We start from the raw sequence: 12,596 nt of genomic DNA, 5'->3' as shown, positions 1-12,596 counted from the left end.
TTGTCATGGCACTGGTGGGAATGTCTCTTAGCATGCCAATGTATTATAATTAGCATATAATGAGCAGTGAGGACAACCAGAGGTCACTTCCATCACCATCTTGGTTTCGGTGGGTTTTTGTGGCTTCTTTACCACATCCTTTCATCAGCAAGGTTTTTGTGACCTTGTGCTGACTTCCTATTTCATCCTGTGACTAAGAATGCCTAAACCTCCTGGGAATGCAGCCCAGTAAGTCTCGGCCTCACTTTACTTGGTCCCTATTCAAGATGGAGTCGCTCTGGTTCCAATGCCTCTGACAGGAGGCGGGAAAGGGAGAGAAGACTTCGTATTGGGTACAGTGTACAGCGCTTGGGTGATGGGTGCACCCAAATCCCAGAAATTACCACTAATGAATTTATCCATGTAACCAAGAACCACTTGTATCCCCAAAAACTATTGAAAAACATTTCATTTAAAGAAGAGACAGTTCTTTACCAAGAATTTACATCAAAACCATGTAAACTGTAGATCCACTCTACATTGTTCTTTGTACCATGAATTCCAAAACCCTGAAGAAAATGGGTGAGGCAGCTATCAGGAACAAAGTGTCATCAAATAGCTGCCCCGGACATGGGTGGGGAAGTGACTCAAGTTCCCACTCACGTCTCTCTGGGCCTAATAAATTTTGCGAACCTCGCAGGGCTCACACTGCTCAGCTGTTTTTCTTTTCCCACATTCCAGGTTTAGATAAGGAAGGAATCATTAACAGATTCAGAGTGGACCTGACCACCCCACAGTGCCCTTGCTTTGCTTTTGGCACAGGCAGTGTATCTCGTCTGGGGAAGGGAGAGGGGTGCATCCAGTCGGTTGACACAGGACCTCCCAACCCCAGTGCCCACGCGCGGTGTCTCCCTCTTCCTCTTCTGTGAAAAGCCACACCCCACCTTGGGCATGCCACCTGGCCGCCGGAACCCAAGTCTGCAGGGAGGGTCCAGAAAACGTGCGCCTTCCAAGTTTATCTTCCTTCAGGAGCCAGTTCTGTATTCTGTCCTCACTTGAGCTCCCTTCCAAGCTCCTACTAGATGTCCCCGAGGCAGAGAGATTGTTAATCACGCTCTGATATGCCTGGGGTGTAAACTTCAGAGACATGACAAGGTGCCTATGTGTTTTCTTACCAAGAACAGAATTTGACCTCGCCTATCAGAGAGCGCACGTGCACAGGAAGGGCGTGCTCCTGGAGAAGCACAGGCAGAAGACGTGAAAGCCGGAGCAGCAGAGGCTCTTCAGGACCCAAGGGGCTTCTGTCGGTTACACATTACCCTGGATAGACACTCCTCTTTTTATTTTTGATTTATTTGTTTATTTTGTTGAGACAGAGTCTCATTCTGTCGCCCAGGCTGGAGTACGGTGGCGTGATCTTGGCTCCCTGCAACCTTTGCCTCCTAGGCTCAAGTGATTCTCCTGCCTCAGCCTCCCAAATAGCTGGGATTACAGACGTGAGCCACCATGCTTAGCTAATTTTTTGAATTTTTAGTAGAGACGGGGTTTCACCATGTTGGCCAGGCTGATCTCAAACTCCCGACCTCAGGTGATCTGCCCACCTTGGCCTCCCAAAGTGCTGGGATTACAGGCATGAGCCACCACGCCCAGCCGATATCCCTCTTTTTAAAAACATCATAACATAAAACTTATCATTTTAACCGTACATTTTAAAATAAATGTACCAGTTGAGTTGTGGTAAGTATATTCACATTGTTATGAAACAGAGCTCCAGAACCTTTTCATCTTGCAAAACTGAAACTCCGTCCCCATTAAACAACTACTCCCCATTTTCCCCCCCCAAAGTCCCTGGCAACCACCATTCTACTTTTCTGCTTCTACGAATTTGGGCACTCACAATACTTCATGTAAGTAGGATCATGCAGTATTTGCTTTTTTGTAACTGATTTCCGAAGACTTAGAGCATGTCTTCATGAGTCCTTCATGCTGTAACATGGAACAAGATTGCCTTGCTTTCTAAGGCTGGATCATACTCCACTGTGCACACACCACATCTGGTTTACCCATTTATCTGTCAGGTTACTTGGGTTGCTTCTATTAATACCTTTGGCAATCGTGAGAAATGCAGCTATGCGCATGGGTGTACAAGTATCTCGCTGAGCCACCGTTTTCAATTATTTTGGATATATACCCAGAAGTGGGATCACTGGATCACATGATAATTCTATTTTTAATTTTTTTAAGGAATTACCATTCTGTTTTCCACAGTAGCTACGCCATTTTACGTTCTCACCAACAGTATGTAAGAGTTTCAATTTCTCCACATCCTCACCAGCACTTGTTATTTTCTGGGCTGTGGTTGCTGTTATTGTTGTTTTTGGCAGTAGCCATCCTAACAGGTGTGAGGTAAGCTCTCATTGTGGTTTTGATTTGCATTTCCCTAATGATGAGTGATGTTGAGCATCTTTTCACATTCGTGTTGGCCATCTGTACATCTTTGGAGAAATGTCTATTCAAGTTCTTTCCTAATGAGACCACTCTCTTTGACCACAGAAAATGAGACCAGGCAGGCCATAAATAATATCCAGTGATGTGCAGGAGCCAGCTTATATATAATGTGAAAACAAATAATTCAAAATCAAAGCTGTTGGAAACTGGAATGATTTTGAGTCTTAAAGGAATGTGCTTATGGGACCTTTAATCCCTCTCACCTGGGGCGATAGGTGTGAGTCACTCCACCTGGCCTTGAATAAACTCCTTTAAACTGGATTGTGATCCTTTCAATTATTTCAGGTTGCCAATAACCTCATCAAAATGAAAAAGTGGTGGGTGAGGTTGCTCACACCTGCAAACTCAGCACCTCAGAAGCTGAGGTAGGCAAATCACTCGAGCTCAGGAGTTAAGACTGGCCTGGGCAATGTGGTGAAACATCATCTCTACAAAAAATACTAAAAACAAATAAACAAACAAAAAAAATTAGCTGAGGGTGGTGGCACATGCCCTTGTTCCCAGCTACTCAAGAGGCTGAGGTGGGAGGATCACTTGAGCCTGACTGGTCAGGGCTGGAGTGAGCTGTGACCATACCACTGCACTCCAGGCCGGGAAACAGCATGAGAACTTGTTTCAGAAAAAAAAAAAAAAAAAAACCACGACCAAAACAAAACCCACACTTTTGTGCCTCAAAAGACATTATCAAGAAAGTAAAAAGATGAGCTGGGTACAGTGGCATGTGCCTATATTCCCAGCGACTTGGGAAGCTGAGGCAGGAGAGATCAAGAGTTCAAGTCCAGCCTGGGCAATGGAGGTAGACTCCTTCTCTTAAAAAAAAACAAAAAAAGTAAAAAGACAAGAGACTAGAAGAAAAATTTTTGCAAATCGTATATCTTATAAGGGTCTGGTATCCAGAATATATAAAGAACTCTTACAACTCAACAACAAAAGACAAACAACCAAATTCAGAATGCGCAAAACACTTGAATAGATTATTTTCTCCAAAGAAGATATGCAAATGACCAAGAAGCACATGAAAAGATACTTGGCATCATTACTCACTAGAGAAATGCAAATCAAAAACAAAATGAGGTATCACTTCACACATGAGGATGGCTATCATACTTTAAAAAAAAGGGAAATTAACTAGTGTTGGTGGTCAGGTGAGGTGGCTCACATCTATAATCCCAGCACTTTGGGAAGCTGAGGTGGGTGGATCGTTTTAGCCCCGGAGTTCAAGACCAGCCTGAACAACATGGCAAAACCCCGCCTCTACTAAAAATACAAAAATTAGTCAGGTGTGGTGGTGCACACCTGTAATCCCAGCTACTTGGGAGGCCAAGGCACGAGAATTGCTTGAACCCAGGAGGTGGAGGTTGCAGTGAGCTGAGATTGCACCACTGCACCCCAGCCTGGGAGACAGAGCAAGACTCTGTCTCAAAACAAATAAATAAATAAAACGAATGTTGTTTAGAATGTGGAGAAATTAGAACACTTGTACCTTGCTGATGGGAATGTAAAATGGTTCAGCTACTGAGGAAAAAACAGTTTGGTGGTTCCTCAAAAAGTTAAACATAGAATTACCATATGACCTAGCAATTCTACTCCTAGATATACACCCAAAAAGAATGAAAAACATGTACTCAAGAGAATACATGTACACATATGTTTGTAGCAGCAGTATTTACATAGCCAAAAGGGGGAAACAGCCAAAATGTCCATCAGTGGATGAACAGATAGGCAAATTGTGGCACATACACGATGGAATACTATACAGCTATAAGAAGAAATGAGTCAAGCACAGGGGTGCATGCCTGTAGTCCCAGCTCCCCAGGAGGCTGAGGTGGGAGGACTGCTTGAGTCCCAGAGTTCAAGTCTAGCCTTGGCAGCATAGGGAGACCCTGTCTCTAAACAAACAAACAAACAAACAAAAATCAGAAGTACTCATACGTGCTACATGAGCTTCAAAAACATGCTGAGTGAAAGAAGCCAGACAGAAAAAGGTTGCATATTGTACAATTCCATTTATGTGAAAGATACAGAATAGATAAATCCATAGAGAATGCAGATTGATGGTCTGGGGAAAGGTTCCTATGTTTTTGAACCTGCCCAGTTGTGGGTGCAATCTTGTACCAGGCAGCCCAACCCTGACCTAAAGTAAATTCCCAGAAGTCTTTCCTGGGTTTTGAATTTGCAGTAACAGCTGTGGGCATTCTAGCAGCAGTTCGATGATCATGTATGGTACTGCAAACAGGACAAAAAAAAAAAAAAATGCAGATTGGTGGCTGCCAGGGGCTGGGGGCAGGAGGAATGAGAAGTGACAGCTAATAGGCACCTTTTCCTTTTGGGGTGAAGAAATAGATGAAGTTATTCATTAATTGTGCAACCCTGTGAATGCTGCCAAATTGTTCACTTTCAAATTGTTAATTTCATGTTATGTAAATTTCACCCCAATAAAAAAAAGAAATCAATACTAGCCTGGGTAACACCGCAAGACTCTGTCTCAAAAAAATTGTTTTAAAGACAACTACTTTGCTGGGACATCATTTATCTACAACTTACAGAACTGTAAGCTCAAAGGCAATGCAAGGGCAGGGCCCTGCTGAATCGGGAAGAGTATGCTTGAAGCAAAGCAATTTTCCACGAAAGCGCACATTTTTCTCCACAGTGGTTTGAAATCAGCCATGGTGAAAATGAGACAGGAATAATACAGGGTGGTCGCAGGAGAATAGAAAATTCCAGGCAGCAGTTTTGCATGACTAGCAAAAGGAAACTGTTGAAATAGCTGCAGAAGTAGGGGCCCTGAAAAACAGGATGTGGGCCAAGCTGGCTAAGGCCGACTGGAACCAACATAGCGCTAGATTTGACCTAGGTTTCAAGTAGGACCTCATTATGTGCTCATTAACATACTAAACCCTGCGGGGTTCGGTGGCTCCTGCCTGTAATCCCAGCACTTTGGGAGGTTGAGGTGGGCAGATCACCCGAGGTCAGGAGTTCAAGACAGGCCTGGCCAAAATGGTGAAACCCCATCTCTGCTAATAATACAAAAAAATTAGCAGGGCATGGTGGCACATGCCTGTAATCCCAGCTACTCGCGAGGCTGAGGCAGAAGAATCACTTGAACCCAGGAGGTGGAGGTTGCAGTGAGCCGAGATTGCACCATTGCACTCCAGCCTGGGCAACAAGAGTGAAACTCCATCTCAAAACAAAGAAACAAACAAACAACACATACTAAACCCAGCCGGGCGCGGTGGCTCACGCCTGTAATCCCAGCACTTTGGGAGGCCAAGGCCGGCAGATCACGAGGTCAGGAGATTGAGACCATCCTGGCTAACACGGTGAAACCCCGTCTCTACTAAAAATACAAAAAATTAGCCGGGCGAGGTGGCGGGCGCCTGTAGTCCCAGCTACGCGGGAGGCTGAGGCAGGAGAATGGCGTGAACCCGGGAGGCGGAGCTTGCAGTGAGCCGAGATGGCGCCACTGCACTCCAGCCTGGGCAACAGCGAGACTCCGTCTCAAAAAAAAAAAAAAAAAAAAAAAAAAAAAAAAATATATATATATATATATATATACTAAACCCACATCCACCAGTGCCATGACAGTTCCTGGGACATCCATATTTGGCATAAAAACAGGTAACACCACAATTTTGAGAAACCCTCACCTTTTTCCAGGAATCTTCATAAATATCCCACCCCTTGGTTAAAGAAACCCATAAAGGTGGAAGCTCCCAACCCTGCTGGGTGCAACTCTCTCTTGAGTAGGCCCGAACTCTCCTTTCTTGAGTGTGTACCTTTTGCTTTGCAATAAATCTCTGTACTTTCACTATTTTCTGACTTGTCCTTGAATTCCTTCTGGCAAAGGTGTCAAAAGCCTGGACACTGCCTGCGGTTAAGGTCCCACTGGCGTTTGGGGACCTCCCCTAGCCCACTGGCATCAGAAACATTACACAAATCAGCTCACACTATAAATCAGCCCCGGGCCCACCATCCCAGCCTGTTGAACATGTTCCAGCACATCACAGACTCTGGTACTACATCAGGCACCAGATCCAGATAACACATCTTGCATCTCACCCGGGATCTCGAGAAACACGCTTTGGAAGCCAGCAGCCCTATGGGGACAGCCACACCATGTGAGCATCGGCCACACCCTTGGTGGCCCTGGAACCAGACCATCCTCCAGCCCCCGTTGGTCTGGAAACCGGCAACAGCCCCATCACCTGGGAGCTGGTTAGAAAAATGCAAAATCCACTTCACTCCAGACCTGCTGAATCAGAACCTGCATTTTGGCCACATCCCTGGTGGTTCAAGCTCACATTTAAGTTCGAGAAGCTCTGCTCTAGGATTTTCCTGAATGCGGCGCATCAGTGATTCCTCCCGGCCCCAAGGCCTCTGTGCCCAACCAGGACTGACTTACCCCGGCCTTGCACAGCACCCGCAGGACTCTCCTTGGTGTTGATGTGGGCACTGGCTGACTGCCACAGCACTCTGTGCCTGCTCTCCGACTCTGTCACGCGTCTGCTTTTCCTCCTGGGATAATGTGGTGCTGGTGTTGATGAAAAGAGTCAAACTGTAAAATATTTTTAGAGATTTATTCTGAGCCAAGTATGAGTGACTATGGCCTGTCACACAGCCCTCAGGGGGTTCTGAGAACATGTGCCCCAGGGTACAGCTTGCTTTTCTACATTTTAAGGAGGCATGAGACATCAATCAAACACAGTTAAGAAATACATTGTTTTGGTCCAGAAAGGCGGGACAGTTCGAAGGTGGGGGAGGGTTCTTCCAGGCTATAGGTAAATTTAAACACTTTCTGGTTGATAATTGGTTGAATTTGTCTAAAGACCTGGGATTAAACAGAAAGGAATGTCTGTAAGATAAGAGGTTGTGGAGACCAAAGTTTTATCATGCAGATGAAGCTTTTAGCTAGCAGGCTTCAGAGAGAATAAGTTGCAAAATGTTTTTTATCAGCCTTAAAGTCTGTGTCACTGTTGGTGCTGGAGAGGTTTGATGAGGCATGTTCGAACCCCACTTCCATTATGGCCTGAAACAGTCTCTCAGGTTAAGTTTTAAGAGCCCTGACTGAGGAGGAAGTTCATTCAGATGGTTGTGTCGGGAAGGCGGCTTAGAATTTTATTTTTGGTTTACACTGGGGTGGCAGTGGTGCAGGACGGGGCAGGTTTGCTCCCCTCCAGGCCAAGACAAGTGCTGGCTGCAGAAAGGTTTTATCTGCTGGTATTTGAAAAGCTTTCCCTGATGCAATGGGCCCAGGCAAATCCTGGGTTCTGCTGTCTGCCAGGGAGAAAAGCTGAAGGGAGGAAGGGTCTGATCCCATCTGTGGTATCATGGTCCTAAGAAATTGCTGGAAATGCTTTCCTCATTAACAGGTACTGCCCGACAAGAATAAGTCTTCCCTCCCAGGTCCTCTGTTGACTGCTGAGGATGGGCCTGGGGCCCTGGGAATAATGGAAGGGAACTAGTTAATATGAAGTGGGACAGGGAGTTCAATCTTCATGATCACTTGGATAATGTAAGAAAGGCTAACTAGCAGGGATAATGACAGCTGGACTTTCTCTAGGGCTCTTTCTCCAGCTTAGTCATTGCCTGAAGTGTAATTGCCCGATGGGTTCTTTCTGCCCGCTACACAGACAAAGTCAATTGACTGAAACCATGGCATTGCAGTAAAGAAAGAGTTTAATTGCTGCGAGGCCAGCCACGCCCTAAGGGAGAGGGAGTTACCACTCAAATTAATCTCCCAGAAAGCTCAGAGGCTGGGATTTTCTTTCTCTCTCTCTCTCTTTTTTTTTTTTTTTTTTTTTTTTTTTTGAGATGAAGTCTCACTTTGTTGCCCAGGCTGGAGTGCAGTGGCACAATCTCAGCTCACTACAACCTCCGCCTCCCAGGTTCAAGTGATTCTCCTACCTCAGCCTCCTGAGTAGCTAGGATTACAGGCGTGCACCACCATGCCTGGCTAAGTTTTGTATTTTTTTAGTACAGATAGTGTTTCACCAAGTTGGTCAGGTTGGTCTTGAACTCCTGATCTCAAGCAATCCACCCACCTTGGCCTCCCAAAGTGCTGGGATTACAGGCGTGAGCCACTGCGCCTGGCTGAGGCTAGGGATTTTCAAAGATAGTTTGGTGAGCAGTGGACTAGGGAATGGGTGCTATTGATTGGTTGTGGAATGCCATCATAAGGGTATGGAAAATGGTACTGGTGCTTGACAGAGCAGGAGCATCACCATCTTGAGCAAACACCACCATCCTAAGTTCCACTTGATTAAAAAACCCCTAAATCCACCCCCAAAACATCGGCCTAATGGCTAATGTCAGCATAACCAGAAACATTCCAACCCAAAGATAAATCCCTCTCTGACCAGATACATGCCAACCCCAAGACAGCCTCCCCTGTGACCAGAGACATTCCAACCCCACAATAAACTTTCCTTCATATAGAAACATTCCGAATCTATGATAAGTCCCCTCTTTCAAAACCCTTAAATATCCTTAGTCTGTAAGAGAGAAGAGCTGTCTCACCTAACTCGGCCAGAAGCCACTTTCAGGTTTGTTTTCTCTAAAATAAACCTGTCCTTAACTGTCAAGCCACATTTTGTGTTTCTTGCTTCTTTCTTTTATTTTTTTGAGACAAAGCCTTGCTCTGTCGCCCAGGCTGGAGTGCAGTGGTGCAATCTTGGCTCACTGCAAGCTCCGCCTCCCGGGTTCTCGCCATTCTCCTGCCTCAGCCTCCTAAGTAGCTGGGACTACAGGCACCCACCACCATGCCTGGCTAATTTTTTGTATTTTTAGTAGAGATGGGGTTTCACCGTGTTAGCCAGGATGGTCTCAATCTCCCGACCTTGTGATCTTCCCGCCTCGGCCTCCCAAAGTGCTGGAATTACAGGCGTGAGCCACCACGCCTGGCCTCTTTCTTCTTTCTTTAAGTCTTACATTTGGTGCCAAAACCCGGGATGGGTGTTGGCGGCAGAGGCTCTCTTGCAACCCAAGAGGCAGTGGGCAGCAGTGGCCCTCATCCTGAGTTAACTCCTGGATCCTGAGAGCCTCTGGACAGCCGCCCTGTCTTTTCTCTTATCTCACTTTTCAAGCGATTTGTGTGAGGAGGACAACTAATCTGAAGGGGACTGTGAGACTCGGGCCAGGGATACTCTCCAGTGGGTTCTCAAAACCCTCAGGTCTCAGGAATCCACCTCCAAGTGCCCACAACGGGTATTTTGCTCTCTAGCACTTGCTCCCTCTTCCTTCCTCTTCTCTCTCTCTCTCTTCCTCATGTGCCTCCAGTCCAGGAGGCCCTTTGCCAATTCCAACTGGAACATCCAACATTTGGCTTATGGGGGAACCTAAAGCCTAAGCATTTAGTTTTTTATTACAACACAGCCTGGCCCCAATGCAAATGAGACGATGACAGTTGATGGCCTGAAAATGGCACCTTTGACTTTCAAATTCTCAGGGACCTTAACAACTTTATAACCAGGAATAGCAAAAGGCAAGAGATTCCCTGTATTCAGGCTTTCTTCTGTCTTAGATCCCGACCCTCCCTATGCCAAGCTTGCACCCTTCATGAAATCCCTCTTCTTAATGAAAATCCTCCCTGGGTTTTTCTTTCCTCTGGAACCCCTCCTCTGAAACCCCTTTTGACCCTGCAGATAAAACCCCTCCATATTCTCAACTCTCTGCATCCACTCCTCACCCACCCGAACCCTCCACCCAGCTGGCCCCTCCTGCTCCCAAGCCTTTACCACCAAACCACCTCCCTCCTCCTTCTCCACCTATTACCTGTTTGAAAACTACTCCAGCCCCTTGGGTGGCTGCAGTTTGCCAACCACCCCTGGTGGTGGTTCGGCATCTGGCCAACTGCCACTCTCCCCCGCATTCTTCACCCGTTACCCACTCAAAAACTACTTCAGCTGGGTGCAGTGGCTCACGCCTGTAATCCCAGCACTTTGGGAGGTCAAGGTGGGTGGATCACGAGGTCAGGAGATTGAGACCATCCTGGCTAACACGGTGAAATCCCGTCTCTACTAAAAATACAAAAAAATTAGCCAGGCGTGGTGGCGGGTGCCTGAGTCCCAGCTACTCAGGAGGCTGAGGCAGGAGAATTGCTTCAACTCAGGAGGTGGAGGTTGCAGTAAGTCGAGATCGCGCCACTGCACTCCAGCCTGGGTGATAGAGCAAGACTCCATCTCAAAAACAACAACAACAACAACAACAACAAAAACTACTTCAGCCAGTCAAGCCACTCCTGCCAGTCTTCCTCTCTGGAAAGTGGTTGGGATTAAAGGCATCACTTGCGTTCATGTCTTTTTCTCCATCTCTGATTTGTCACAAATCAAACAGCATCTGGGATCTTTCTCTGAAAATTCCTCTCATTATCGCAAGAAATTCCTGCACATAATTCAATCCTTTAATTTAACTTGGCATGACATTCATATAATTCTAACCTCCACCCTCACTCCTGATGAAAAAGAGTACATCTGGTGTTCAGCTGAAATACACGCAGATAAACTCCATAATCAAGCCCCTATACAAAATCCAGTGGCTAATGATGCAGTTCCCCGTAGAGACCCAAACTGAACTTACCAACAGGGAGACGCTGGCATCAGATAAAGAGACCACACAATTACCTGTCTCCTTGTGGGCATGGACAAAAATGCCCATAAGGCAGCTAATTATGAAAAACTTAGAGAAATTACACAAGAGCCCCAGGAAAATCCTACCCTTTTCTTATCACACCTCATTGAAGCTATGCTAAATCATACCAATTTGGACCCAGAATCTAGAAAAGGTCAAACTTTTCTCCACCTTCAATTTATTTCCTAATCTGCCCCAGATATCTAGAAAAAATTATAAAAATTAGAGGAGGGTCCCCAGACATCTCAGTGGGACCTCCTAAATACAGCCTTCTGTGTCTTTAACAACAGAGACAAGGAACAAAAAATTCAAAAAGGCAAGCGTCTCTGTTTAAAATACCAGATGCTTGCCTCTGCTGTCCAAAAGTCAATTACACAAAAGTCTCCCAACAACCCAAAAGGAAACTCCCCCACCTCTCTGGGAGTCTGTTTCTGATGTGGCAACCCTGGACGCTGGCCAAAGGCTTGGCCTAACCCCTGGCTGCCCACCAAACTGTGCCCAACTTGCAGTCTTTGGGAACACTGGAAAATGGACTGCCCCCAATGGGAACACCTTCCCCGTTTGGGTGCCACTCATAATGAAGCCCCCTGACCATCACAGGAGGAAATCTCTTCACAGCTGGCGCTGCCCATGGAGGAATGAGGGTCCCTGGGATTCTTCACCCCCACATCTAGTGAGTCCATGGAACCCAGGGTAACTTGGACAGTATCCATTAATATTACTTCCTTTCTTTTGGATACTGGGGCGAGCCTATCAGTATTAACTGAATATGAAGGCCCATTAGAACATTCATCCGTTTCTGTTGGCGTGAAGGGCATATAAGAAACCAAACACTGCCACTATACTGCTCATTTCAGGGAATCACCCTCACTCACTCTTTTTTGGTCATTCCTCACTGTCCCACTCCTTTATTAAGAAGGGACATTCTACACAAACTAGGGGGAACCATTCATTTATTGGCCCTAAACCAAAGCCACTCTTATGTATTATTATGTCAAGAACAGACCCCTCCTCAGACATTCAACATCAAACAGACTTAAATCCCAAATTCCTCAGCCAAGTAAACCCCATAGTATGGAACACTGACTTCTGCATAATAGCTACCCACCATTCTCCAATCCAAATTTCACTGAAGAATCCTAAGCACTATATAGTGGTCCTACAATATCCCCTCAATCCTGAATGGATTACCGGGACTCAAGCCCATCATCTCCCAACTTTTGGCTGCCAATATTTTAATCCCCACCCATTCTTCCCACAATAATCCTATTCTCCCAATTAAAAAACGGGATGGCTCCTATAGACTGGTTCAGGATTTGCGACAAATCAACTCCGCTCTTGTTCCTGTTTATCCTGTTGTCCCAAACCCCTATACCCTCCTGTCATGAATTCCTCCCAACACTAGCAACTTCTCTGTATTAAGCCTTAAAGATGCCTTTTTTACTATCCCTCTACATCCCTCCTCTCAAAATCTTTTTGCTCTC

General features: G+C 46.0%; 1 protein-coding gene and 1 non-coding gene across 5 annotated transcripts in view; one reads left to right on the top strand and one right to left on the bottom strand.

The window, feature by feature from the left end:
* Positions 1 to 10,374, bottom strand: part of SLC2A5 (solute carrier family 2 member 5) — a 50,915-nt gene extending 40,541 nt beyond the window's left edge. Inside the window, exons 1-2 of one of the 4 annotated variants that reach the window (XM_063792654.1) lie at positions 10,258 to 10,374; positions 6,890 to 7,018 (exon numbers count right to left, since the gene is read on the bottom strand). The gene's annotated coding sequence lies outside the window, so the exon portion shown is untranslated. 4 annotated transcript variants of the gene reach the window in all.
* LOC112207354 (small Cajal body-specific RNA 16) lies at positions 4,542 to 4,725 on the top strand. The gene has a single exon (XR_002941786.1). It is a non-coding gene; the product is annotated as a small Cajal body-specific RNA 16 (non-coding RNA).
* Positions 10,375 to 12,596: the final 2,222 nt, after the last annotated feature.

The sequence above is a fragment of the Pan troglodytes genome, chromosome 1, assembly GCF_028858775.2.
Source record: "Pan troglodytes isolate AG18354 chromosome 1, NHGRI_mPanTro3-v2.0_pri, whole genome shotgun sequence".
Classification (NCBI taxonomy): Eukaryota; Metazoa; Chordata; class Mammalia; order Primates; family Hominidae; genus Pan; species Pan troglodytes.
This window is presented reverse-complemented; position numbering and strand designations above follow the sequence as displayed.